The sequence below is a fragment of the Thamnophis elegans genome, chromosome 3 (genome assembly GCF_009769535.1).
Source record: "Thamnophis elegans isolate rThaEle1 chromosome 3, rThaEle1.pri, whole genome shotgun sequence".
Classification (NCBI taxonomy): domain Eukaryota; kingdom Metazoa; phylum Chordata; class Lepidosauria; order Squamata; family Colubridae; genus Thamnophis; species Thamnophis elegans.
In genome coordinates this window covers 28,047,880-28,074,092 of record NC_045543.1, presented here as the reverse complement: position 1 = coordinate 28,074,092, position 26,213 = coordinate 28,047,880, and the positions used below count along the sequence as shown (strand labels likewise).

Here is a 26,213-nt window from a genome sequence, read left to right as displayed (position 1 = left end):
TGGAATACACATCTGTGCCTCATTGATATGCCACTGCTAAAAGAGAGAGAGAGATCTTCACTGTTCTACTGATTCGGGGGGGGGGGGGGGGGGGGGGGAATGATTTGGCCAGCTAAAGCCGTGTACCACATGAAACAGAGCACAGTACATAGGGGGAAGACTCCACTGACGAGATCACTGAAATTTGAGAATACTATCTGGTTACTGATGCTCCACCGTTCCCCCCCCCCCCCGATTGTTTGTTTTTTTAAGTGTGTAATACTTTGTGTTAACTGGTACATAAAAAAAAGGGATTGAAAGATACAGTTGGGATTTTGTGAACTATACTGCTGTGGCAAAACCCAGGCCATAATAAATGCTAGAAGACTATAATAATAGAGATAGCTTTTGTAGATATTGTAAGGGAGAGATTCACCAATATCACATACATCAAAACAAATGCAGGCCTCATAATGGAAACTTAAGTAATCCACAGTGGAAGGAAATTTGTTTCACACCCCATGTATCTGTAAAGCTAATATACCTCCAGGCTAATGTTACCACAATCTTAAAAAGCTGGCTGTACACAGGAAGCCTGTAAATTATTGAAGTTAACTAAAAATTCTAGGCAGATGCTGTTATTAATTTACACTGTGTAAAGGTTCAAGGCATTATATCAAGTATGTTAAATCCAATATAATGATGAGATGAAAAAGCAGCATTTGTCCACTAAGAGATGCATTTTTTTATTTTTAGTCACTATCTACCCAAACTCTCTTTTGTTCTAATTGATTTATTATGAAAAGGAATATGCTTCTTCAAATAGTAGAAATATAAACTATATGCACAAGATCATCTTTTCTGGTAGATACCAGTCTAAAAAAACTTGCAATAAAACTTATTCTTTAATATTGTTTTTCTAAGATTTTCTATTTATTCAATGATTTTTTTGAAAAATGACTTGTTTGCAACCTCCATTTACTGAAATATAAAATTATAACAGCAATGTTATTGTTTATTGCTCTATATAGAAAAACTCATGTTCCTCTCTTTTAAATTCACGAAAATGAATTGTAGAACTTATAGAAATGCTGATTTAGAAGGTGAATGAGACTTGATGATTAAATACTGCTATAACATATACACCCTGATAATGGTCAGGGCTATTTTTTAACATCAATGAAAAAATGTCATTCAAACACTTCAGGTGTAACTGGGATTTCTTTTAAGTTGTTGAAAATGTAATCCATCTGAAAGAGGATTTCATATTCCATCTCCTTTTTTTTAATCCCTATTTTGTCTTCATTTGGACTGTCTATTACTCCCAGCTGTTACTTATTAAAAAAACTATTAATACAATTGGTTGTATATTGGTATTAACACCGATACTGAATGTGGGAAAAGTCACTGTTCTACAGCTTCCTTTGAAATATTTTTCCTCTCTGGTTTGCTCACTCAAGATGTGCATATTTATGCACTTCTGTGTTGTTGTCTTGCCTAAATATGATTCTTTGCCCACCAGATCTTATTCTGTTTTCTTTCCCTGTGATTATTTTTCTGCTGCCAACTGCTCTGCATTCACTGAATTGATAAAATGCCGGTTATCTTCTAGGTTGGATTTTAAATTATCAACTTCAGACTGTTTTTGTGACATTGTTTTCTATTTTCTTTGTGACAAAAACTTTTGTGGTAAATCTTTTACTCATTTCCTGGATCCCTGCAGGACTTCATGGCACCCTTTTGCCAGCAGTGTAAATGGGTCTGAGTATATTAACCAAATAGTTTCCCACATATTGGTATTTCTTTAAAAAAATAAGTCAGTAATAGGCAATGTGACTTCAGGATGTTACCATCCTTCAAGCAAATAGGAATTTTTAACCCAAAGTTGCCTCCATTGAGGACATAGACTAGTTTGAAAGGTACAACTGAAAATGAACTGATAGATCAGGTTAAGCAGAGTATGCTCAATTTACCTGCCCCAGTCAGTTTGCTTACCGAATTTCAGAAGGTTGCTCAGTAAGATGTTTGGGGAGAATATTATAGTATTACTATCCTTAGATAGTAATCCCAGAATTCTGAGAGCATGTCAGCTCAAACCTTCTTCAATCTTGATTCTGTCAAATAACATGAGCCAGTTGGACTTTTGGGCATCTGTTTTTAAAATTATTTTGAGTGCTGCAGAGATATTTCTAAATAATACCATCGGTCTAAAAAATGTAAGAGTGATGATAACAACACCATCCAATTCTTACTTACAAACTGTGTAAGGGGAAAGCAGATAGAACATAGAATAACAGAGACCTTAGAGGTCTTCTAGTCTAACCCCCTATTGGAGCTAAGACCCTATACCATTCCAAACAAATGGTTATCCAATCTCTTCTTGAAACCCTCCTGTGATGGACCACCCACAACTTCTGAAGGCAAGCCATTCCACTGAATATTTGTTCTCACTTTCAAAAAATGTCCTCTTAGTTCCAGGTTGGATCTCTCTTTGATCATCTTCCACCATTACTTCTTGTCCTGCCCTCTGGTGCTTCAGAGAATAAGTCAACCCCTCTTCTCTGTGGCAGCCCCTTAAGTACTGGAAGACAGCTAACATGTGACCACTAATACTTCTCTTTGATAGACTAGACATAGGTAGTTCCCTCAACCATTCATCAGACGGTTTAGCCTCCAGACCCCTTATCATCTTTGTTGCTATTTTCGACACTCCTTCTAGGACCTCAGTATCTTTTTTTTTTAATCGGGGTGACCAGAACTGGTTGCAGTATTCCAAGTATGGTCTCACCAATGTAATATAAAGTGGCACTGTCACTTTATGTGATCATGAAACTCTCCCTCTCTTGTTGCAACAAGGACTAGCTTTTTTTGCAGTGGTCCACTTAGATTTTTCTTACAGTTACTACTGTTGAGCTACTGTTGACCTTACTTTTTCACCATTGAACTGCATCTTGTTGTATAAGACCCAATGTTTAAGTCTGTCAAGATCCTTTTGAATATGTTGGCAGTTTCCCCCAGCTTGGTTATCATCTGAAACTTTCCCTTCTATCCCTTCATCTAAATCATGTATGAAGATGGTGAAGACTACTGGGCCTATGACAGAGCCTTGAGCTATCTCACTGCATGCTTCCCTCCATATAAATACAGTTCCGTTGAGACTACTCACTGAGTAAGGTTGGTCAGCCAATTGGGAATCAATCTGGTGGTGATGCTGCCTCTCCCACATTTTTCTATCTTATTAAGAAGTAGGCTATAGTGTACTTTGTCAAATGTCTTACTAAAATCTAAGTAAACTATGTCCACAGCATTTCCCCAATCTGCTAATTTAGTCACTTTGTCAAAGAAGACAGTATGGTTTGTCTCGCATGATCTGTTTTTTACAAACCCATATTGGCTTTTAGTAATCATTTTACTTGTTTCTAGTGCTTGCAAATCTGCTACTTGATTATCTTTTATAGGATTTTCCCAGATATTGATGTTGGGCTGATTGGTAATTTCCTGGATTCATTTTTGAAGATTGGAACCACATCAGCTCTTTTCTAAGCTTGTGGTAGTTCCCCAATGCTCCAGGTGCTTTGAAGGATTTCAAAAGATGGTCTGCATATTCTCAATATAACAATCAAGCATAAAGTAACATCTTTCCTCACCTGGACCTATTTGTTCTAACTATTTTTCTATTAAGGGTTTTTTTTATAACCATGGTTTCCAACTAGATCTAACATATTAAGAAATTTCTGATCCTTTTTCTTTAAGATTTATAAGAGACATCAAACTGTTATCTCTACTTTTTCCCATGCAATGGTCACTAACTAAGCCATAGTTTGAAAGTCATGTTCTTTGAAGAATTTGTACATACTCTATCTCTCCAGTAGAGCACATTTTTCATGAAGTATGACATGTCAGATCTATAATACTGTATATACTCGAGTATAAGCCTAGTTTTTCAGCCCACTTTTTGGGCTGAAAAAAGCCGCCTCGGCTTATACTCGAGTCAGTGAAAAATTTGCCCGAAATGGAGGAGAAAAAGGGGCGGGGCCATGCCGCTGGGTGACACTCGTGAATGGCCCAGTGCCCCTGTGAGTTTCCCCTCCCTCTGTGTCAGTTTGCCGCGCAGCGCGCACCGCACCACCCCCCCTCCTCACGTTCTAATGTAATGCAGGGCTGTCTTACGATTCCCCTTCCTCCCCCTCCTGCCGCTCTGCAACGATGTCCCACCTCCTCCTTGTTATGGCAAGCAGCCACATAGCGATGTCCCACCTCCTCTGGTACAGTGATCCAATGATAGGAATCACTGTGCCGTGTGTCATAGGAGGCGGGACATCGCTCCCGCGGCTGCACGGGACATCATCATCACAGCGGGACATCAGCATCATGAGGTGAGTGAAGTATTTCATTGAATACACCGCTAGTTTACTGTTTTTCTTTGAAATAAATATTCAAAAACATTATTGGTATCTATTTTTATTTTTGAAATTTACCGGTAGCTGCTGCATTTCCCACCCTAGGCTTATACTCGAGTCAATAACTTTTCCAGTTTTTTTTTGTGGTAAAATTAGGTGCCTCGGCTTATATTCGGGTCGGCCTATACTCGAGTATATACGGTATATATTTCCCCCTTTAAGATATCCATTGTGAACCATAACAGGGTAGGGGTTTTTTGGTTTATTAAATCTTCCATTTCATTATTTTTACTTTCCCATGGTTCTTATTGAATGCTATGTCTGTAGCATCCAAAACAGTCACAGGCCAAAGAAAACAGAATCTCTAAGTTAATTGGTCACATATTCTGACCAATATCACTTGTCTGAGATGGTATAGGTTATCCTGCTTGAGCAGGGGGCTGGCTAGAAGACTTCCAAGGTCCCTTCCAGCTCTTATCTATTCTATTCTATTCTTTCTAGTTTTATCAGTTCTGTTTTGGTTTTGATCTAACAAAAGGACATTCCAAATTAAAATTTAATTCTCATGTATTTGACAGAAAACTCTCCTTGCTCCTTTTTCATGTTGAAATCAAACAGTTTCTGATAGGAGTATAAAACATTAACTTCTTTTTTTTAATATTTATTGACTCAATTAGGTAGTTTAAGACCCACCTGGAGCGGTTTTAGACAAGTAATTCAGTCCAGAGTCTCTCTGTGCAGAGGCTTTGCTATAAACTCATTCCTATCATGTTTACAAGCCCCAAATATGTATTTCTATGGTATACATGGGATTGCTTTTCTCAATGTAGAGAATGTGAAAGATGGGTCATAAAAATGATCCAGGTCACAAAATATATTTCTCAAATCTTTACTCTAAAATATTAAATGATTTAATAGTTTTCCCGTTCAGACATGTTGACTAGTAATGTTTTGAAATGTGTGTTGATGGTGCCCTAATTCCATAAGTCTAAGGTATATATGTCTGCTGATTGTACCCAAGACTTGTCAATCCTTGTAGTACATATTGTTGCTAAGGTTGACCTGACTTGACCTGACCTGCATAATAAGCTTGGTGTAGCAATCACAAATTATTGAGGTTGCCTTATTAAGAAAAAACAAGTCTATTAACTAATGAGCTTCTGAAATAAAATAATGTTGCTCCTCCATAACTATTCAAGTTTGAATATCCATATTTCCATCTCTATTTCTCTCTCATTAGGTATTTTGTACCTCCTAAGTCCTCCATTTTAACAGTGATATGGGCAGAAGGGAACTTTTGCCTCTTCTAAGTCGGGGAAATAATGTACATATAGTTTGAATTGTTTAGAAGATAGATGTGAATTGAGCAATAATACTTTTATGAAAGATATTGAAAGCAGGAATAATTAACATTATGAGTACCTGATTGTTGAGAGTTTGTTTAGCAGGCATCATAGCACCTCCCCCCCCCCCATCAATTTCCTTTTGTATTTGCTTTTTCCTCACTTCCAGTAAGGAAATTTTATTTGTTTAAAACTACACAGATGTACTACAGAATTGAAACAAATAATGTTTGGCTTGAAAAGCTCATGTAATTTTTATAACTGCAGTGAAGCACTTTGTTTTGTTGAGTTATAAGTCGGAGATCAATAGACATGTTACTGGACAATGTGCTTATATTCTCCTTCAGCTCATAAAGACAATGAAATCTGCTCTCATACATGGTTTTTGAATTGCACAAGGCATTGAAGACCTAGAAAGAAATTCCGATTTCTAGCAACTGTAGTATTGCAAAAGTGACCATTACCATAGCATAAAATATTGAAATACCTTTTTTCAATATTTAAATTAATCAGGTTATAAAAATCTATTACCATTCCTTCTACTTCAATGTATTCTGATCTTTTACAGGTTGGCAGTTTCCCATAATATACTCATTTGGTGACTGGGTGATACTTCAGGGTCAACATTTCAAATACAAAACAATTAAGAAAAGGCAAAGATTATGAAATAATGTTAATAAGCACAAATGTAAAAGTAGCTTGATGTGATATTTTTAAAAAGCTTATTAATGGTTTTATAATTACAAAATAATAAGCAATAATATCATAGCACACAAGTCTTGGCCAATCTTCACTTATCAGTTATATGTAGAGTCATAAAAACTGAGTGAGTGTAAAATGGGAGAGAATGTGCTTCAATCTATGCAATCCCCATTTTTTATAACACTCTTTGTTGTCAATCTTGTGATGGGAGAACCAGCTTTCTTTGTCTATTTAAACACTTTTTTACATAAATTGGTGCAATTCTGTTTTCATTTCAATAAATTAATAATAAATTAAACTAGTTAGTCAGTGCTGTTTATATTCTTAATAATTGGTACCAAATATCAGGATCTTTACTTGTCTGGCAGTGGGCAAAAACCTTAAGTGTAAGCTGTCAATTCATTTTCTTATTTATTTCTTTACTTCCTAGTCAGTCACTTAAATAAATGCATTGTTTACTACCCACCAGTGTTTTTAAAGTTTCTCAATTATAAATATGATTATAATTAGTTATAGCCAAAGGCATTAATGTACATTCCATATGTCATTTTATATGGTGCCATTGAATTGAATATTATTATGAGATTGAATGCAATAAATCAAAACAAAAAGCCCATTTGCACAAAACCTGTGGTACTGCTGATTGGGTACTGATTATAAATATAATTGAATTAGCAATACCCTAAAATAAATGTAGACAAAATAAATATAGACAAGAGAATCTAGTGAAAGCTTCCATAATGTTTCGATTAATAGGCAGAAAGAATTCTTCACTTTTTTATTATGTTGTCCCTAGATGAATTCAAAGTAATTGGGGTGGTTAATTTTATTTACACAGAGCCGTTCACAGCGCATTAAATAATAGAGATAATTGAACAAGAATTGTCAAGTGTGTACTGATATCAGACATATTACAGAAGGGAATGTGCATAAAACTTCATTTCTATGCAGCCATTGTTTATGGTAATTAAGTACACAGATTTATCCCTTGGTTGCCTTCCAAGCTTATGGCAACTGCTATTGTTGTGCTCCATTAATATGTAATCAGGAAATAGTTTAATTTTCTAATCTGCAGTTTGAGAATTCACTTTCTAACAACTCTTAATTACTGCATTGCCCTAATGATGCTCATGGTTATGAAAATTGAACCAATAAACTCAGTAGAAGAAGCCAGAGGGGTTTCTATTTCCAGAGGTGGTGCTTGCTTAATAAACTTGTTATGCCTTCACCAGAGGGAGCTCAATGTCCTTCAGAAGCATCGAATTTTATATTTTATAATGTCTGGTATTTGCTGTGTAAAGAGTTAACAGAAAAGGAACAAGTGCTAAAAAGAGGAGATTTTTGCAGTATAAAATATTGGTTCAGAGGAGAACAAGAGCAAATGTTTCAAACTATATACCCGTACAAAATTGCAGGGGGAAATAGAATGACCACTTTAATATTTTTATTGCTCAATTATTTTATAGTCTTTTATTCTATTGAAGTATGCATCTTGCTTTGCTATTTTAACAAACAAACACTCATGAATGAATTGTATCAAAATTTGGATATGACAGCCTCCTATATGTTGAGCATATTTATATAGAAGTGAATTCATTTGGATTGCTTCTATTCTGCATTTTAAACTGTGGCTCAATATTATTATTTTTTTACACAGCAGGAAAGTTTTGCTTTTCCACAGGCTATATTGATAAGTATCAAATTAATTTTTTCCAGATCTTAAATGTTTTATCTTTCTGTTGCTTCGACTCCCATAGCTAACAGGTTATGGTTCTAGTATATCAGCCAGAATCAGGATTTTGTTGTTGTTTTTGTTCTATGATGAAGTTACAAAATTAAATATATTGCCATATAAATGAGAAGATCAGAAAAACCTATGTGCCATTTAAAAGGTCAAAAATTAACTAGAATGCATTCCAGTACTTAACTCTGCATTTTCTTTGGGTAGGAAAAATATGATCACTATTCTGATTTTTTAGATTAGGTCTTAATCAAAATAGTTTTGTAAAAAAAAATTTTTTTTCCTTCTCCATTCAGCAGAGAAAATCTACTTTTAATGTGGCTTAATGTTGAATTTCTTTGTTTTGAAACATTGACAATGGCCCACAATCAAACTGGTTTTTTTCTGATACAGTAAATTGGCCAACAGTATCTGATCCTTTAGTGAAGTGGTCACCAACTGTGGTCCATGGACCACTTGTGGTCAATGAGAAAATTTTGGTGGTTCACAGAAAAATTATTTGCATTTTTTATATTGCACTAAATACTATTTATCTTTTTTTTTAAATTATATTAGTGGTCCGTGGGATTTAAAATTATGAATTTAGCAGTCCCTGTGGTCCAAAAGGTTGGTTGAAAAGGCGAGTATCAGGTTACTCTTCCAGTGGGAGTTCTCCAGGATCTGCATCTAGTGTACAAACATATTTCAATTTATGCAAATTGAAATTGAATTGTCTCATTTTCCTTTTCCTGCATTTTCCACCCAAATCAGTTCTTCCAAAACCATTTGACAGATGCAGTTCTATCATTGAATGGAAGGATAGTAGAATTATAGAAACTCTTTTTGCCTTGGTGTATAAGTCTGGAATGTGCTTATTGCTTTTAAAACTGAATGTTTTAATAATACTATTTGTGTTAAAATGTTTCTGGTTGAATATTCATACCCACCTATCCCCAGAAAAGTTTTGTACAAGCTTATCTACTGTTAGGTACTGTTTTCATTTGATAGTAGATGTTGGCTGATGACACTATTTTAATTGTTTTCTATATTGACCATACTTGTCCATATATTCTTGCAAAGAAGGACTCTGCAAAATAAGGAATATTGAAATCCTTATTTTTTCAATCTTTTTGAAGATTGTGTGCATTGTTGATTATCATGTTATTTTAATATTTATTAGTTCAGGTTATATATCCACCCATCTCACTTTGTGATCACAAGGGGCAACAGAAAACAATAAACAAAAATACAAAATACAAATAAAAAGTCAAGAGGATATAAAACTATTAAAATCATAAAATATACGGTAATCAGTGGGAGAGTTCAATTCCTGCATCACAATCATTACAGCCATCTGGCAGGTTCCACACTCAGTTGAAACCTTTAGCACGGTGGCAAAATGGCAAAATGGATAATTTCAGAGCCTTCCAAAAGGCCAGAGGGTCAGAGCCAATCTGAGCTCCTGGGGGTTGATATTCCAAAGGGTGGATGCCATGGCAGAAAAAGCTTTCCTCCTGGAACCCATCATTTCTTACCATGCTGTTTTGCTAGCCCTGATGTGACAGGTAAATGTAACTATGGAGAGATGGACCCTCAAGCCTTATATTTAGCCAACATACTTATTACACATAAATATTCTCCTTAGGTATGTGTAATAGTAAAAGACAATTGCTACTGCGGATGAGGATATTGATTGTATATGCACAAAAACACATGAATATTTTTCCAGTTACTTTGTATAATATTTAGGTGAACAGGGCTTCAAAGTCTCCTAGATGGTGACAACAATGTAGATAGATACAATGTACAGTTCACCTAAGAAGTTCTCCACACATTATAAAAATCCAGCTGGTTGGCTTTAAAGCTAGATGTATAATTTGTTTCCTCCTTCACAAGAGTTTTTTCTAGAAATATAGTAATGGAGAATATAGTTGAGATTGGATCATGTGGTAATTGGGTGAGTGGTTTGGGAATGCCAGGAATATTGCTTTCCTGTATATCTTCTGCTATCTTTCCTCCAGCCAACAGTGGTGATGGGAATACATGCCTAACAACTATATTATCCAGAAACTAGCTCCAGAATGTAATTTTCTGGGTGCAGCAGTAATATCTGGCTGACTTTTCAGACAGCTTCAGGGCTGACTGACACCATTGTTAGGGCTGTGAAACTGTTTTGGGAGCCATCTCAGGGTCAAATTGCCAATAAATTCTCAGCAGCTGTTTTATACTTCTATGTAGCATTTGTCTCCAAAAGAAATAGATGAAACTAGAGCAGTTGCCAAGATAGATAATGAATAAGTAGGCTTGTTCTTTACAATCATCACGAGCAATTGATTGACTCAATTCCAGAATTCTTCACAGTTTCCCTGATAATATGCTAAAGATCAGTCATCAAAAACAGACTACTGGTGGGGGGTTTTATGGATAGCCAATATTAAATGCACCTATATACTTTTGAGAGGAGAGCCATTTCATATTTAAACATTTGATTTCAAAATGTCTTCTAAGGATATTCAGGAGGTGGTCTATCCCAAGATTAAAAATCTTGCAGCTAAATGAAAATACTAATTTTAAGAGTTTTTAAGTGTATATAAGGCAAGACCATAGTCCCAGAGCTTTATTTTGGCGGTTTCCAAAATGAAAACAGGATCCACATAAGACTGTGACTTCATTATGGACTTTATGTCTTCTGAAATACATTGGAAATAGAGATTCACTTTGAGGGTGATTCAGCTAGACTCAGAGGAAATTATCATTATTGTATAACCTGTGCAGAATCAGAGACTGGTTATCCTTTGGAGTTTCACCAAAAGCAGTGATGTTTGGATTTGTCTGTCAGTGCTGCCCAATTACTCTCCTTCCATATCTGATCTAAATAGGCATTCAAGAGACTTTTCACATAAGTGTGCATTTGACACAGGCAGGCAGTGAATTGGCTGTCATTACAATCCCACACCCTCATACTACTAACCAGTCAGCAATGCAACACTTGCATGGGCTACCTTGAGTTTGTATTAGAGGTGGTATTCAGCAGGTTCTGACCAGTTCTGGAGAACCGGTAGCGAAAATTTTGAGTACCTCTGACTGGCCCTGCCCTCATCTATTCTCTGCCTCCCGAGTCCCAGCTGATTGGGAGGGAATGAGGATTTTGCAGTATCCTTCCCCTGCCACACCCACCAAGCCACCCCATACCCCACCAAGCCATGCTCACAGAACCAGTAGTAAAAAATTTTAAATCCCGCTACTGGTTTGTATTATTATTATTTTATTTGCTATGTACTTTAGAGAGCTAAGATCCTTGTCAGGGGAGGGAGAGAAGGGCAAGCATTTTTTAAAATAAAAGATTTCTAATTATTAAATAGGACACAGCATGAGAAAGAGAGATAGAAAGTGCTTATAAATTTTTCTTAATCCCTACTGTTATTTGCCTGTGCACAGAAAAAAATACATGGTTTTAAAGGATTTGTCCTATCCCTATTGCCTTCGTATTTAGGAACGTGTAGATGATGCTTCTCCAATTTACAGAATGCAGAATAATAGAGTTGGAAGGTATTTTGGAGATCTTCTAGTCTAACCTCCTGCTCAAGCACGAGAGCCTACCATTTCAGACAAAAGGTTGTCCAAAATCTTTTTAAAAATCTACAATAATGCCGTGTTTTGTTTTGTTTTTTGACAATGGTAGTGTTACTCATTTGTTGCAACAAAATTTTGGATCCAATAGATTGATGGTTATGTAAGTCCCTTTTACCTTCTTTGACTTAAATTTCCTTTATTCCATTTATAGGGTTAAATTTTTCTACTGGCCCACTGTGTGTGTGCTTTTTTGTGTGTGTGCATGCACGCGCAATGGATAATTGCTGGATTTCAAAAATTATGTGCTTTTTGTTCTTCTTGTTTTTTCTCTTTTTCTCTCTTCTTTTCACTTAAAGCCCCTTCCTTTTGCTCAAGATATCTTTCCAAGGCTGTATTCACTTGTCTGAGGCATTGGAAATGGTTTACAAGATAAATGGTTGAACATTCCCAGGCTTTTAGCGTAGAAGTCATAAAACACAATTCAAAAATAGAGAGAAAAAAATATTGTTTTATGAATAAGCTTATTTTCAAGTTCTTGACAAATTATATGGCCTATTTGTATATTACAAAAGCCCCTACTGCTGTCATTTGAATAACATTAAGTTATGTTTTGCGCTGTTGTTGTTACTTATATGATGTCAAGTTCTTATAGTCAGTCACAAGTATGCAGTTGTGTCCACAGACATTTTCCTTCTGCAGACATCCTAATAGTGGCTTCAATAGAGGCAGTTAGTTATTTATATGTTTACATACTAAATGTTCTAGATAAAGACTAGTGCACTCTACATCTTGATTATTTGTTTTCTGAGTCGTGTGATGATTGATAGGTCAAGTTGTAGAAGCTACACACATCTTCTCTAGCACAGAATCCAATGTGACAGCACTGAATATTCTAAATCACTGGTGGTGGTATAGTTATTGTTCCATCATTCAGTTGCTTCCAATTCTTTGGGACCAAGTGAAAATCAATTGCTTGTATAATTTTGTATAAATTCAGGCTCATTTTATCTATCTATTATTCGTACTAGCATTAGACCCTATTAGATACATGTAGGGTTAGTTAAATACTATGTAATAGTATGCTATTTGCTTAGGTGTTCTGAAATCTTTCCAGAGGAAGATGAAACAATAACTCCATCTACCACAATCCTTTGACTTCACCTGGGATAGCTCTGATTTGTACTCCAGCCACTCTGCTGGATATTAGACATTGCTACTGAACAAATTCTGTGTAATAAAAATCCCAGATTTTTTTATAAACACTCTACAATAGATGTTGAGTAGATTTTTTCTCCTGTTTCCGCCATTCCCATTGCAATTTTATATATATGTTATAATATATGTTATGTATAATATCCTTTTGTGTAACTGTACTGTAAGAAGAAAATATGAATTACAAATGACAAATAGTATATCAATTTGTATGTCAAAATTGACTAAAAAGATTATTTTCAAGAGATCTGAAACATGTTCTAGCCTAAGTTTTGTAATGAAATAGAAACAGGGGTTTTCCCCCCTCTTCAGGCTTGTTTCCTCTAATGTAGAGCCAGGTGATAGGCTAGGTTCCCTCCCATAAGATGAAGGGAAATAAATTCTAGAAAATGGTTTGCTTTATTCCTATGGCCTTCTCCTATTTCTTCAGAATATTCTCCCTCCTAAATTTAAATATTATTGCTACTCATCATAAGTCAAACCGCTCATCATCACCCTAGTTTGACTAAAGATTTAAGCTGACATACGTGAGCAGCATTGAATACATTTCTTGCTTAGAAACACAAACAGCTAGCAAGGCCCTAAGTATATTATCAGACAAGTTCTTTCAGAAACGTATTGCTAAAGAAGCTTAACATTAATTATTGTAACTTCGGGAAGATTACATCCACACTAGCCTTGTAAGAAGCAGCATACACTTCTTGACCTCCAATGCTAGAGCTTTAAGACACAAGAATGGCATTTTACCAACTTTAATGGGATAACCAGTATAATCTTTCAGCAGTAAGGGAAGAAAAAATGTTTTGACTATAATACCCTTTGAGTTCGGTACAGGCTGCCTATGTGTGCTGTATACGTTACATCATAACTCATTCTTGCTCTTGACTGTGCTGGCTTTGCTTTTTTAAATGATTTTAGAGAAAAATGGTGTTCTGTTTTAACCGTAGAATTTGCATATTGGCTCATTGCCATTGCAATTATTTTTGTGTGAATGATTTTCTCTGTGTGTGTATCTGTGTGTATGCATATGTTCATGTGTTTAAGAGAGTGTGCATGTTTTAATGTAGGATATGCTCTTGGATTTTTAATTCACTGCCAGCTATATTTGTGAGAACTCAACTATATTTTCCTAAAGAAAAGAACTGAATTTGTGCACTGCCAAGTTGTAGACCTTACAAAATAAATAGGAGCAGGGCTTTATTTTAATTCAGGAGGGAGACTGTTCAATACAGAGAGAAGAATGTCCTGTGTGTGAACATGTATTTTACTGGAATGGCTGCATTGCTTGGAAAACCCCATAGTGCCTGGCTCTGCTGAAAGCAGGCTTGTTTACTGTGCACAACAGCATAAATGAATAAAAGTTGGTGGTTTGCGAACAGCCCCTAATTAAAAATCAATTAGTATCTGAATGCATGTTTCATAGTTTGCACAAAATCCTGCCCGTTAGTGAAAAAAAATGGAGAACAACTTGAAGCAGATCTCTATTTACATAGTTCATTGCATGAGATGGTTGGATTATGATTAATTTTAATAGCTACATTAAAAAATACATCTAACATCATTCTTAATTAGAATAATCTCTAAAGCCAGTTAAATGTTTTCAGAAGACAAACAGTTTAATTAGCTAACCTACAAAGACTTCATTCTCCCCCTCTCTCATGTGCCATAGTCTTAGTCTTGGTATTAGACTTTCAAGATGTCTGGAACAATCGGATGAAAAGGGATTTTGGGAAGATTAGAAGGCGGGACGTTTGATGGTTGTCTTTTAATCAGGAGATATGAACCATCTACAAAGTTTCACAAAATGTAAATAAAATTTACTTTGGTTTATCTGGTTAGTCTGAATTACAAGCTATTGTATTCAGAGATAACATTATATAATGAATGCATTCATTGAATAGTTGATATGAAGAAAATAATCAATGGTAGTGTATACTGGAAATGATATAGTAGATTAACAGTCTGAAAAGAAAAAATATCCTCTCCCTTTCAGAAACCATGCCTTTTTTTTGGGGGGGTGGGGGCTGATAACAACTGCTTCTATATTTTTTTCCCTTTTCTTTTTTATAGAAATCATTTCTTTTCCTACCTAAATAAAATACTATCCATATATTACATTTTTGAACATGATATATTAAAACCTAAAGAAATTTTTAAAAGCCACAATATAGTTATTTTGTTTATAACTGTTGTAACTGCTATTTCTACTCATCTATTACTGTGTGTGAATACCTTATTCTATCTGCATAGAGCAAATGTTTCATTAATGTTGGTTGGTATATATTATTATTATTATTTAATTGTTGTAACTATTGAAAGAATTGGAAATGTCTTAATTTTTAAGCATTACCATTCTTTCCTTTTCCAGCAGAAGATGTGCATATATAAAAAATACATCTCTATCGTACTTTTTTTTTATTTAAAAAAAACATTTTTACCATTGTTTCATTGTAAAGGGCAATCTTAGAGTATTATTTGTAAAATTAGAAAAATATAATAACACTACAATAAAATTTTTGAAGGGCATAAGAATTATAAAATTAGACAAAATCAGTCTGGACACTATTTGTACTTTTTAATATTTCAGTTTAAAAATCATTTAGATTGTATTTTAGGAATTTAGATCTCAGTCTGGTCAATTTTCATTCTCAGTCCTGTCTTTTTCTCTATAAGACCTAAAACCTAGACCTAAAGTGCACAAGTCCTAATTGCCCCTAATTGGAATTGAGTTTTTGCATACAATTTCCATCTTTAATTTTTATTCACTTATATAATTTTTGCTTAATTGTATCCTGAAAATTGTCATCCACGACAGAATAACAACTTCAATACTTGGCAGTGAAATCTCTCTCATAGCAGAATTTCAGCAATGAATCTTACAGTAACTGTCTGAAATTGGAGAAGTTGTCATCAAAGTAAAAATATACATGGTTGGTCATATAGAATCAGGCAAGTAGGAGCAGAAATATGTTAGCTAGTGCAATATAATTTAATCAAGATGTATATTTTGTTCTCATTCTGTTCATTTTTTCTTATGTCCTAGAGTGTTGGAACAGGTTGTTGAGCAGCATACACAATCAATCAATCAATAAACAAATAAATAAATACAAAAGCATAGAATATCCATAGTTCTTTTTTGTTTTGTTGCTAGAGAAGAAGCTATTGGTTTTTTCCCCATAATAGGAAAACTGTTCACAGTAAGTACTCTAGCAATGGTCACTTACATTCATAGTTTTGTCTGAAGCAAAAGTGTCAGAACATGTGAAACTTCCGTTCGTTTCCAAGTAGTTCTGCTTGTTGGCAATTCTTACTTGTTTTGGCTCAGTTTCATTGCTTCTTGTCAATAGCAACCAGTGAAGAGGTTTGGCATTGAAGATGAATGGACTTGTGCTCAGAAACAAGAAGCTTTCTACTGCTACACTTATCACATGAATGGCCACCATGTTGGAAATACTCTAATCATTCAGTGGGCACTAGAGATAGTACTTAAATCAACCTCCACTAAGAGAAAAATAAAAGGAAAACTATACAGTTTAGTAAAATCCAATATTGTATATATACTCGAGGAAGAAAATGTACAAAGCAGCAGATAAATAAATTATTAGAAGGATATCATAAACACTGGACCCCTCTCTTCCCATGTTGGAAAATTGCCACAGGTATCCAGAATCATGACTTGCTGGACAGAAAACACTTCACCCTTCCCATGTTAGAAAAAACACAGAAGCTGCTTAAATCCACCTATTATTAGCCAGTGTCATTATTTACATCCTATTCTGCTATTGTATCATTGTACTAGAGATCACTTTCTACCAGCATTACCTGGAAAGCATTAGGGACGTGCACATTTACATATATGTTTTCCCCCCCTTCAGAGCATCATTAAGATTGTGGGAATTGAATCTCTTGCTTGCATCCTTTGCATAAATACATGGCAACTTAGCAATTGATGTTCAAATAGCTTAATTGCACGAGGGGGTGGTCATTTAATTGCCCCATTGAAATGTTAACAGAAACTGATATGGAATAGAATAGACTTTAATGGTTGTAGTGTAGCACTAATGTCTTCATTCATTTGCAAAATTGTTAATTAGGACACTTTGGTAGTTCATTTTCTTGGGTATTGAAGTATTTAGTGCAGTAAGAAAAATCACTCTTGTGAATGTGGTTTTTTGGCAAAATAAGGTTTAACATATATTCCATATTCAGGAGCAACATAATAAATAGTAAATAAAATTGGTTTACCTTCTTTAAAAAAAATTGCATAAGTTTACTACAAGTTTCTAATTGACCCAAATATGCTGCTATCATAAAAATATTCACATTCTATAAATATTTTTAATTAACAACAAGAAAAATAAGAAGCAGATTCCAATAGCCTTATAAGGAAAGTTGTAATGTTTTAAAATATGTCATAAAAGAATATATGGTATACTGACCATTCTTAAAATCATTTGAAAAAGTCAAGAACCTTTTTTCTAAGAAAAATGATAGAATATTGAATTATAGTATTATAACTATAGTATTATAATTCTTTGTTATTTCTAACAGATTGTATGGTAGTAATGAGATCTTGAAAGATGGCACCTTTATCATTTAATTTTGTTTTATTTTACTGCAGAATGAGATTATTTGATATATGTTATATTTGAGTTCAGTAAGCCAGACTACCCTGCAATTGCTCTGGTAATAAGTAGTATTGTAAATTTTACTGGCTTTAATAGTTTACTGGCAATATAGTCAATAAAGTATTAAAAACAGCAGGATTTTTTTAAAGTTTTAAAAAAAAGAATGTTCTTTCCAAATGATCAAAAATGCTATTTTGTATATCCAATAATACTCAGATTATCACACATTACTCCCACCAAAAGAGCTATGATTTTAAGAAATATAAAATAATGGATTGTTCCCTAATGTTCAGAATTTTATATTCATTAGTTAAATCAATTATTTATTTTCCATGGAGCATTTTTGTTCTTAACTACAAAGGTTCTTGTAAAGAGACCTGACGTTCAGTTTCATTTACTTGTATATATTTGAGAAAGTACTTATGTGGGATCACAAATATGTTCACAGGAGCTATCTCCAGTTGTGCAAGTTTAATCACAGTCCCAGAACATTTTCTTTGTGACTTTATGCAAATGTATTTACATAGGAATGGATCTTGGATCCTTTAAAGAAGGCAACAAAGTTGAAAACTGAAGCCAACAAATAAATGAAGGTTTCTCTAAATCCATTGGATAATAGAGGCAGTGTTAAGGCTAACCACAGTGTTGAACTAAACAGAGGGATTACTCCTGGGTTTTGCATCAGTTGTTTTCTGCTGGGTGGCCTCACTTGTCAAAAAAAAAAAAGTTTAACTGGGAGACATTCACATGGCACATTGAGAAAAGAAGTATGCGTAATTCCATCAAAGCTCAGAAATCAGTCATTAATTTATTCTAACCTCCAATTGTTGGTCATTTGTGAAACATCTGGCCTCTGAGTCACTGAAATCTCAACCTAAACGCAATGTTGTCCCTTCCAGTAAGTGCACTGAAAGCAGTGAACAATTTGTCCTTGGTAACATATGTATCTGAGGATGCCAAACATGATGTCAAAATTTTTGAAAACATCCTATAAATACGTTGTTCATATCATTTATTCTGAAAATCACTGTGCTGTTCATTTCATGTTAGGAAATGCAATTCTTCAAAAAAAAATTTAAAAAATATGATAAGTTAAGTTACTAGGTAGATATTCAGTTATATGGTGAACTGCAATTCCAAAACAGTTTCAGTTGAAATTGATGTTAGAGATAGGAAATGCATGAAACCTTTCTGGAAAGACATACTTTATTGACCATATGGCTAAATCATTGTTATTATAATTGTTTTAAAGCGAGACCTAGACACTTCTGACTGCTCTCTAATGTGATATGGCAGGTCCAAACAATTTTTCCCAAAATTTTGCCCCCAAAAATGCTGTGAAGGAGTTTTTGCAATCTTAAACCCTTCACAAAATATAGGGAAAAAATGGTTGTTTTATGTTATGAAAAACATAAGAAAATCATTACATGACAATTTTGTACTTGCAAGATAATACAATTCAAAGCTCAAAATATTTGTGATTGGAACTTTGGCCCCAAATATAGTAATAATTAAATATATGCTATTTTAATCATAAGCTTTCTTACCATTAGAGGACTACAAACACAATTCTAAACTGACATGCTACAATTTTAACTTGCCTGGATACAGAGCCACCAAACTGATTTATTACATCAAACTGAAAGGAATTTTCAGGAGAGAATTGGCAAATATACAGTCCGCTATCATAATTTTGTAGTAATAATTTACCTATATTAAATTATTGTGCATTTGTGCACATGTACCCAAGAAAGCATGCATACATAGTCATCACCCTATTCTCGTTCACGGCAAATAACATGCAAGGAGCAGATAAGAAGGAGCAAATAATAACCCAAAGAATTAAGGCATAGGCATGAGATACGGTAGAAGAAGAAAAAGAGTAAGTTATAAATAAGTCTAGTTTACACTCGCTCCATTTATTATACTAAATGTTATACTTTTCAATACTTTCAATTCACCTTTGGTTCCATAAATCACCTCCTACATTGCCTTTTGTTTTTTAAAGTTCTCTTTTTAAGGAACTCATCATTTTCTGATAACCATCACTTTTTCAGTCTTTTACTCACTATATTTGTGATTTGTGATTTGATCTTCATTTAGTCTGTATGTTCAATGTACTTTTTTCATACTGGTCACTCACTTTAATATTTTGTCTACATTCTCTCTTCACTCTTTTATTGTTGACCCCATGTCTTCTTATTTTATCAACTTCTTTTCCCATTGCACTGAACTGACTCTGTTATTTCTTCTGACCTATGCAGCTTTTACTTGCATGTAACAAAATGGTAGAAACACACCCTTATATACTGTATGGCTATTTTCACCAGTTTCCCAAACAGACCACATACAATTCCCAACCTCTTTACCATTTCCACATTGCTGTATCCATGTTCCCATTTTTAAACAATTTATGACAAGAAATTTTTGGATTGCTTTGCTTTTTGTTCTGCTGTTTATAGATTGTAATAATTTATTCCATTGCCTTTAACAAACACAACTGATTTGGTCTTTAGTTCAAATCTATTCTCCTTGCTATCTCACACAATTTGACATTTGCTGCAGATAATTTGGTTGCTTAGCCAACCATATGGCATACCAAACTTTATATACCTTCACATCCTTAACTAATGCACCCATATAGCTCAAGGGGAGAGTTAGTTCCTGTTATTCTGTTTATTCTCATGTTTTATTCGTGTTTTATTTTACCCATTTGCATTTACTCTATATTCATTATTACATAATTCAGGACAATATCTCAAGGAGTAATAAAACCTAGTCTCTGTCATTATTTATGGAGTTATCTTTACAGCCATCCTGCCCACAATTTTAAAGTGCTTCTGATTTAATCAGAGAGTTTTGTTCTGAACAATGTTCAGGATTGGTAAAACGTGTACATAATTAAAAAGAAGTTGGTGCAGTGAGTTGGAATCACAGAAGTAAAACCATACCTCTGTTCATACAACAGGGCTTTTCTTGCTTCTCTCCAGTCCTTATAGCCTCTGAGTTCCCCTCAGTGCCATTTCTGAAGTTTGGGAGGGGGGATTCTCTTGAGCAATGGCATGAGACATTGGTGGGAAAGGACTGCAGCAGCCCACAGAAATTAGAATAATTTGACAAAACATTCCCTGTGCAATACTTTTCTATAGGAACACCTTTACATCCAAGCCAGTGATAGGAGAAAATACAAGAGTTGGACTAGTGAATTCAGTATTCCAAAAGATGAGAAATATGGTAAAAATTAATACTTTTGTCTATTAGTGAAAGGCTACATGTTTTAATGGAAAATTGAAATATAGGGTGATTTTTTTATGATTTTCATTAAATAAGCAGTTGAGAATGTGATCCCATGAAATACTTGATTCCTATTATAATTTTAATATTATTCTCCTAAATGATATCCTTGTACTGAAAGAAAAAGTTTGGGTGCCTTCCACCAACCTTCAATTGTTGTTTTGACTTCGTTCTTTTGTTATATTGTATATAAGTCAATGCTGGTAAATCGTTAACAGACAAAAATAGTTTATCAATTTTATTTGGAATTGATAATTCTTTTAATACATATCTGCACAGATAAAAATCCTTAGAATAATTCTATAGTTGCTTTTATCTTTGTATGTTAAATGAAAAAGCACGATTTGGAAACCTGTTATTTCTTTTAAAAATGCTTTAAGGTATTTTGGTGCTGCTTTTAGTGTTGTGGGTCAGAATCACCCTAATTTTGTAACATATATTTTATATATATGTAGAAGGAGGATATGGATAATGCAAAGAAAATCCATAAAATAATAATATAAAGTTATAAATAATCAGAGGAAGGTAGAAGGTATTTCCCAGAATCGCGTTTCAATTTTTCTAACCCATCATTTCAGAAACATTGATGACAAAAATACTATGAAGATAATGGAGATGAGAGAAAAATAACTTTAAACGGCTTGTGAAATGTAATGTTTGAAACTGTGCTTTGAGAATTTGCAGATTATGACTTGCATAGTGACTCTTTCCAGCTCCCTGGAAAATGAGCTGTTGACATTCCTTTGGGTCATCATCTAAGATAAGAGGGCAGCCACAAGGATTTAGCAGATAAATTCATCCAAAAAGACTTTACTCATTTCACTACAACTTGGAAAACATTCATGTCAAATAGCATCATTAGTATAAACCCATGACAAGAAATACATATCACTAGAGGCAATTTTATAAATAAAGAGAAAAAACTTTTTGACTTGAACTAGAGTGATACTATATTGACTGAATATGCAGCAGAGGTTCCCACAATGCACTGTGAAAACCTAGGCTAACAAACACCCTGCTGTGTTGAATCCCCCCCTCCCCAAAAGACAAAAGGACAATGAAACAGAAAGCTTACCACCGGTAGCTTTCCAAAGGACAAACTAGGCAAACTATACATCTCCACCACTCCAATTTTGTCAGAATGCTAATGAGCTTGCTCTGATCTTTACTCGGCTTCCCGTGTTTTCTACATCTTCAAGGACCACATGGCGCTAGCAAAATAAAGACAACTAAATGAGAATTTCGAATGCTTTTTGTGTAAGGACCTGGTGCCTTTCAGCTGATGTGCTCGTTGAATATTCTCAACTTGAAAGAGTACAACAGGGGGTTGGGTATGAACTTTTTAGCGAGGGGAAATTTGTACAAAAGTAAATTAGTGTAAGGTGGAAAATATGAGAGAAATTTCTGATTAATTTCCACTCCATAATATCAATGACACCTTCAGCCCCACTCATACTCTTCTAACAAGAGATGCTGATAAAAGATGAATGATTCTGTGTTGCTCATGGTGAATGTTTAGTGGTTTTTTAATAGCAGTCTTCTACATAAAAGGCATCAGGAAGTACTCTGCTTTAGCAGTTGAGATCACTAGTTAATAGGATGATGTCTTTTAGCTTTTGTCACAAGATTATGAGAAAGGATAGGTTTCTGGTCTGCTCATGGCAGAGTTTGGAGTGCTTCTTGAGTACAAATACTAAAATACATGTTTCTCACCATTATTTGTCATACAGAGCAAAAGCCTTTTAGTGCAACACCTTTTCATTTTTATTTTAACCAGTTCTTTTTTCCTTCTCACTGATCTCTTATTTTTGCCTCTAACTGCACTAGCCACAAAATGTCCTCCTTTGGAATACATGCATGATAATGTATGTATAGTACAATGTTTAAATTATGTATTGTTTGTTCAAAAGAAATCATACAATCTAAATCTAACCTTTTCAAAGAGAAGAGGGAGAGAGATGACAAACTTCAGAAACTAGTCACAGAACTACAAGTCTTAATTAAATAGTATATGATATTCTCTTTTTATTAGTAGAAATATGTGTGTTTCATAGGACTTAGTTTCACAGCAAAAAACTATATTGTATAACAGTTGAATATTTCTGCCAGTTTGTGAGTTTGAGGACATTTTTGTTCTGTAAACAGTTTCATTCATTTTATTAATAAATTTCTAACCAATAAACATTTAGCTAAGTCATAAAGTTGCACAAGCACAAGTAACTGTTTTTAATTCTGCTAAGGCCTATTTCCTTTGCCAAAACCAAATTGTGTTACATATATAAGCTAAAATAATTGCAATGGAAAAACCACCTCTGCTCCCGTATCTCCTACATGTCATGCACAATTAGAAATCCATTTTATATGCTTAGACCTAATCTACTTGTAGCTGCCTTAATCTCTGTAATTCATCAAAAACAGGTACTGGTCATTAGCTTTGTTATAGTACAATGGGAAGAGTGCAGAGGTATGAGTTCTTGATAAACACTATCCAAGTTGGAGCTCTCCTCCTGCTAGGTACTGAAAAGTCAAATCATAGGTCTCTTCAAAATGGAAGGTATTGTTTTTAATCTGGAATCTGTGGTTAGAGGTGAGCACCAGGCTATAAAATTGTTTTTCTTTGTTTTCAAGTACCCGAAATCTTTGGTGAAAGGATAGGTGAAATGAAGATCATCCTTTCTATTGAACTTCACACATTAATATCTCTGAGGTTGTGAGAAAGTACACACACACATTTTTCTTTATAAATATACTCTTGTTGCATATTGGGGCATGATTCCTGTTGTACCTCATGTCAGTTCACAGAACGTCCAGCCTCCAAAAGCAGCCGTCGGGGAGGACTGTGTAAGGTGAAGTGCAATCAAAATGTAGGGAAAGTGTGCAGAAGTTAGATGCCAAATTGAAATATACTACTATGTGAGTAATTTTGGGCCTATGAAAAGAAACATGAATCCTGTACCATATTATTTTAGACTTCAGTAGGACCATTATATTTTTCAATAGACTTCTATATTTTAAAAAAAACCTCCCATGTAAAATTTTATCATGTTAAATGAAGATTGGGCAACCTCATCTTTCATTGTTTTACTGTTTCTACATTTATGAGTAGTTTTGTTTTAATGTAAGAAACTTTCAAAGAGGCAGCTTCTCATAGTAACAGTCTACTGTTGAGAGGACTTACTTTCAGGTTCATTTCTTGACGCTTCTTGACAGCCACGCCTCCCATGCCCCACACCTGTCGCATCTCTGCCTGACTTCTTCTGCCTACCACTCATAGCAGGACGTCACAAGGCTCATCACACCGGTGCTGCCACTCGCATATGCAATGACACAACAGGCCACACAGCTTCTTGCTGTGAGTGGTGGCACCAGTGTGACAAGCCACACAGCGTCCTGCAAGCGGCCGCAAGTAGACACAGAAGAAGTCAGACAATGGTGCAACAGGTGTCAGAGCATGGGAAACATGGCTGTGATGGTCCTAAGGGTAAGACATTCCCAGAAAATAAGATCTGGTGCTTACTTTGGGGCCAAAAAGTAAATAAGACTGGGTCCTATTTTCAGGGAAACACTGTATATACATATATAGTACATGCAAATATACAGATACATATATGTTTCAACATATAGAATTGTCTTTTTGTCATTATATTTGTTTTTCCTAAAAAAACATAATGCTATATTTTTTATCTTGGTTGGGTTTTTTTAACTTTATTACAGTTCACTATTTGATTTGAGTAATAGGATGTGGCAAGGGTACAGCTTAATAGAGGAGAGATTCAAGCAATGAGTATCATCAGGTTTTGTCTACTCTGTCTCATATACAAGTGAGATTCGAAAAATTAGAATATCATGCAAAAGTTCATTTATTTCAGTAATACAACTTAAAAGGTGAAACTAATATATGAGATAGACTCATTACATGCAAAGCAAGATAGTTCAAGCCGTGATTTGTCATAATTGTGATGATTATGGCTTACTACTCATGAAAACCCAAAATGCACAGTCTCAGAAAATTAGAATATTGTGAAAAGGTGCAATGTTCTAGGCTCAAAGTATCCCACTCTAATCATCTAATTAAGCCATAACACTTGCAAAGGGTTCCTGAGCCTTTAATTGATCTCTCAGTCTGGTTCAGTAGGAATCACAATCATGGGAAAGACTGCTGACCTGACAGTTGCGCAGAAAACCATCATTGACACCCTCCATAAGGAGGGAAAGCCTCAAAAGGTAATTGCAAAAGAAGTTGGATGTTCCCAAAGTGCTGTATCAAAGCACATTAATAGAAAGTTATGTGGAAGGGAAAAGTGTGGAAGAAAAAGGTGCACAAGCAGCAGGGATAACTGCAGCCTGGAGAGGATTGTCAGAAAAAGGCCATTCAAAAGCATTGGGGACTTTCACAAGGAGTGGATTGAGGCTGGAGTCAGTGCATCAAGAGCCACCACACACAGACGGATCCTGAACATGGGCTTCAAATGTCGTATTCCTCTTGTCAAGCCACTCCTGAACAACAAACAACGTCAGAAGCATCTTACCTGGACTAAAGAAAAACAGACCTAGTCTGTTGCTCAGTGGTCCAAAGTCCTCTTTTCTGATGAGAGCAAGTTTTGCATCTCATTTGGAAACCAAGGACCCAGAGTATGGAGGAAGAATGGAGAGGCACACATTGCAAGATGCTTGAAGTCCAGTGTGAAGTTTCCACAGTCTGTGTTGATTTGGGGAGCCATGTTATCTGCTGGTGTTGGTCCACTGTGCTTCATTAAGTCCAGGAGATTTTGGAACACTTCATGCTTCCTTCCACAGATGAGCTTTATGGGGATGCTGACTTCATTTTCCAGTAGGACTTGGCACCTGCCCACACTGCCAAAAGCACCAAAACCTGGTTCAATGACCATGGGATTACTGTGCTTGATTGGCCAGCAAACTCACCTGACCTGAACCCCATAGAGAATCTATGGGGCATTGCCAAGAGAAAGATGAGAGACATGAGACCGAACAATGCATAAGAGCTAAAGGCCGCATCCTGGTCTTCCATAACACCTCAGCAGTGCCACAGGCTGATAGCTTCCATGCCACGCCGCATTGAAGCAGTAATTGTTGCAAAAGGGGCCCAAACCATGTACTGAGTACATATGCATGCTTATATTTTTCAGAGGTCCAATATTGTTCTATGTACAATCCTTGTTTTATTGATTGCATGTAATATTCTATTTCTGAGATGATGGATTTGGGGTTTTCATGAGCTGTACGCCATAATCATCACAATTATGACAAATCATGGCTTGAACTGTCTTGCTTTGCATTTAATGAGTCTTATCTCATATATTAGTTTCACCTTTTAAGTTGCATTACTGAAATAAAGGCTGAG

At 35.0% G+C, this 26,213-nt stretch overlaps 1 protein-coding gene across 3 annotated transcripts in view; it reads left to right on the top strand.

Annotated features, from left to right (window-relative positions):
* The window catches only part of EHBP1 (EH domain binding protein 1), a 255,357-nt gene that overhangs the window by 198,313 nt on the left and 30,831 nt on the right, over positions 1–26,213 (top strand). The window lies entirely within an intron of this gene.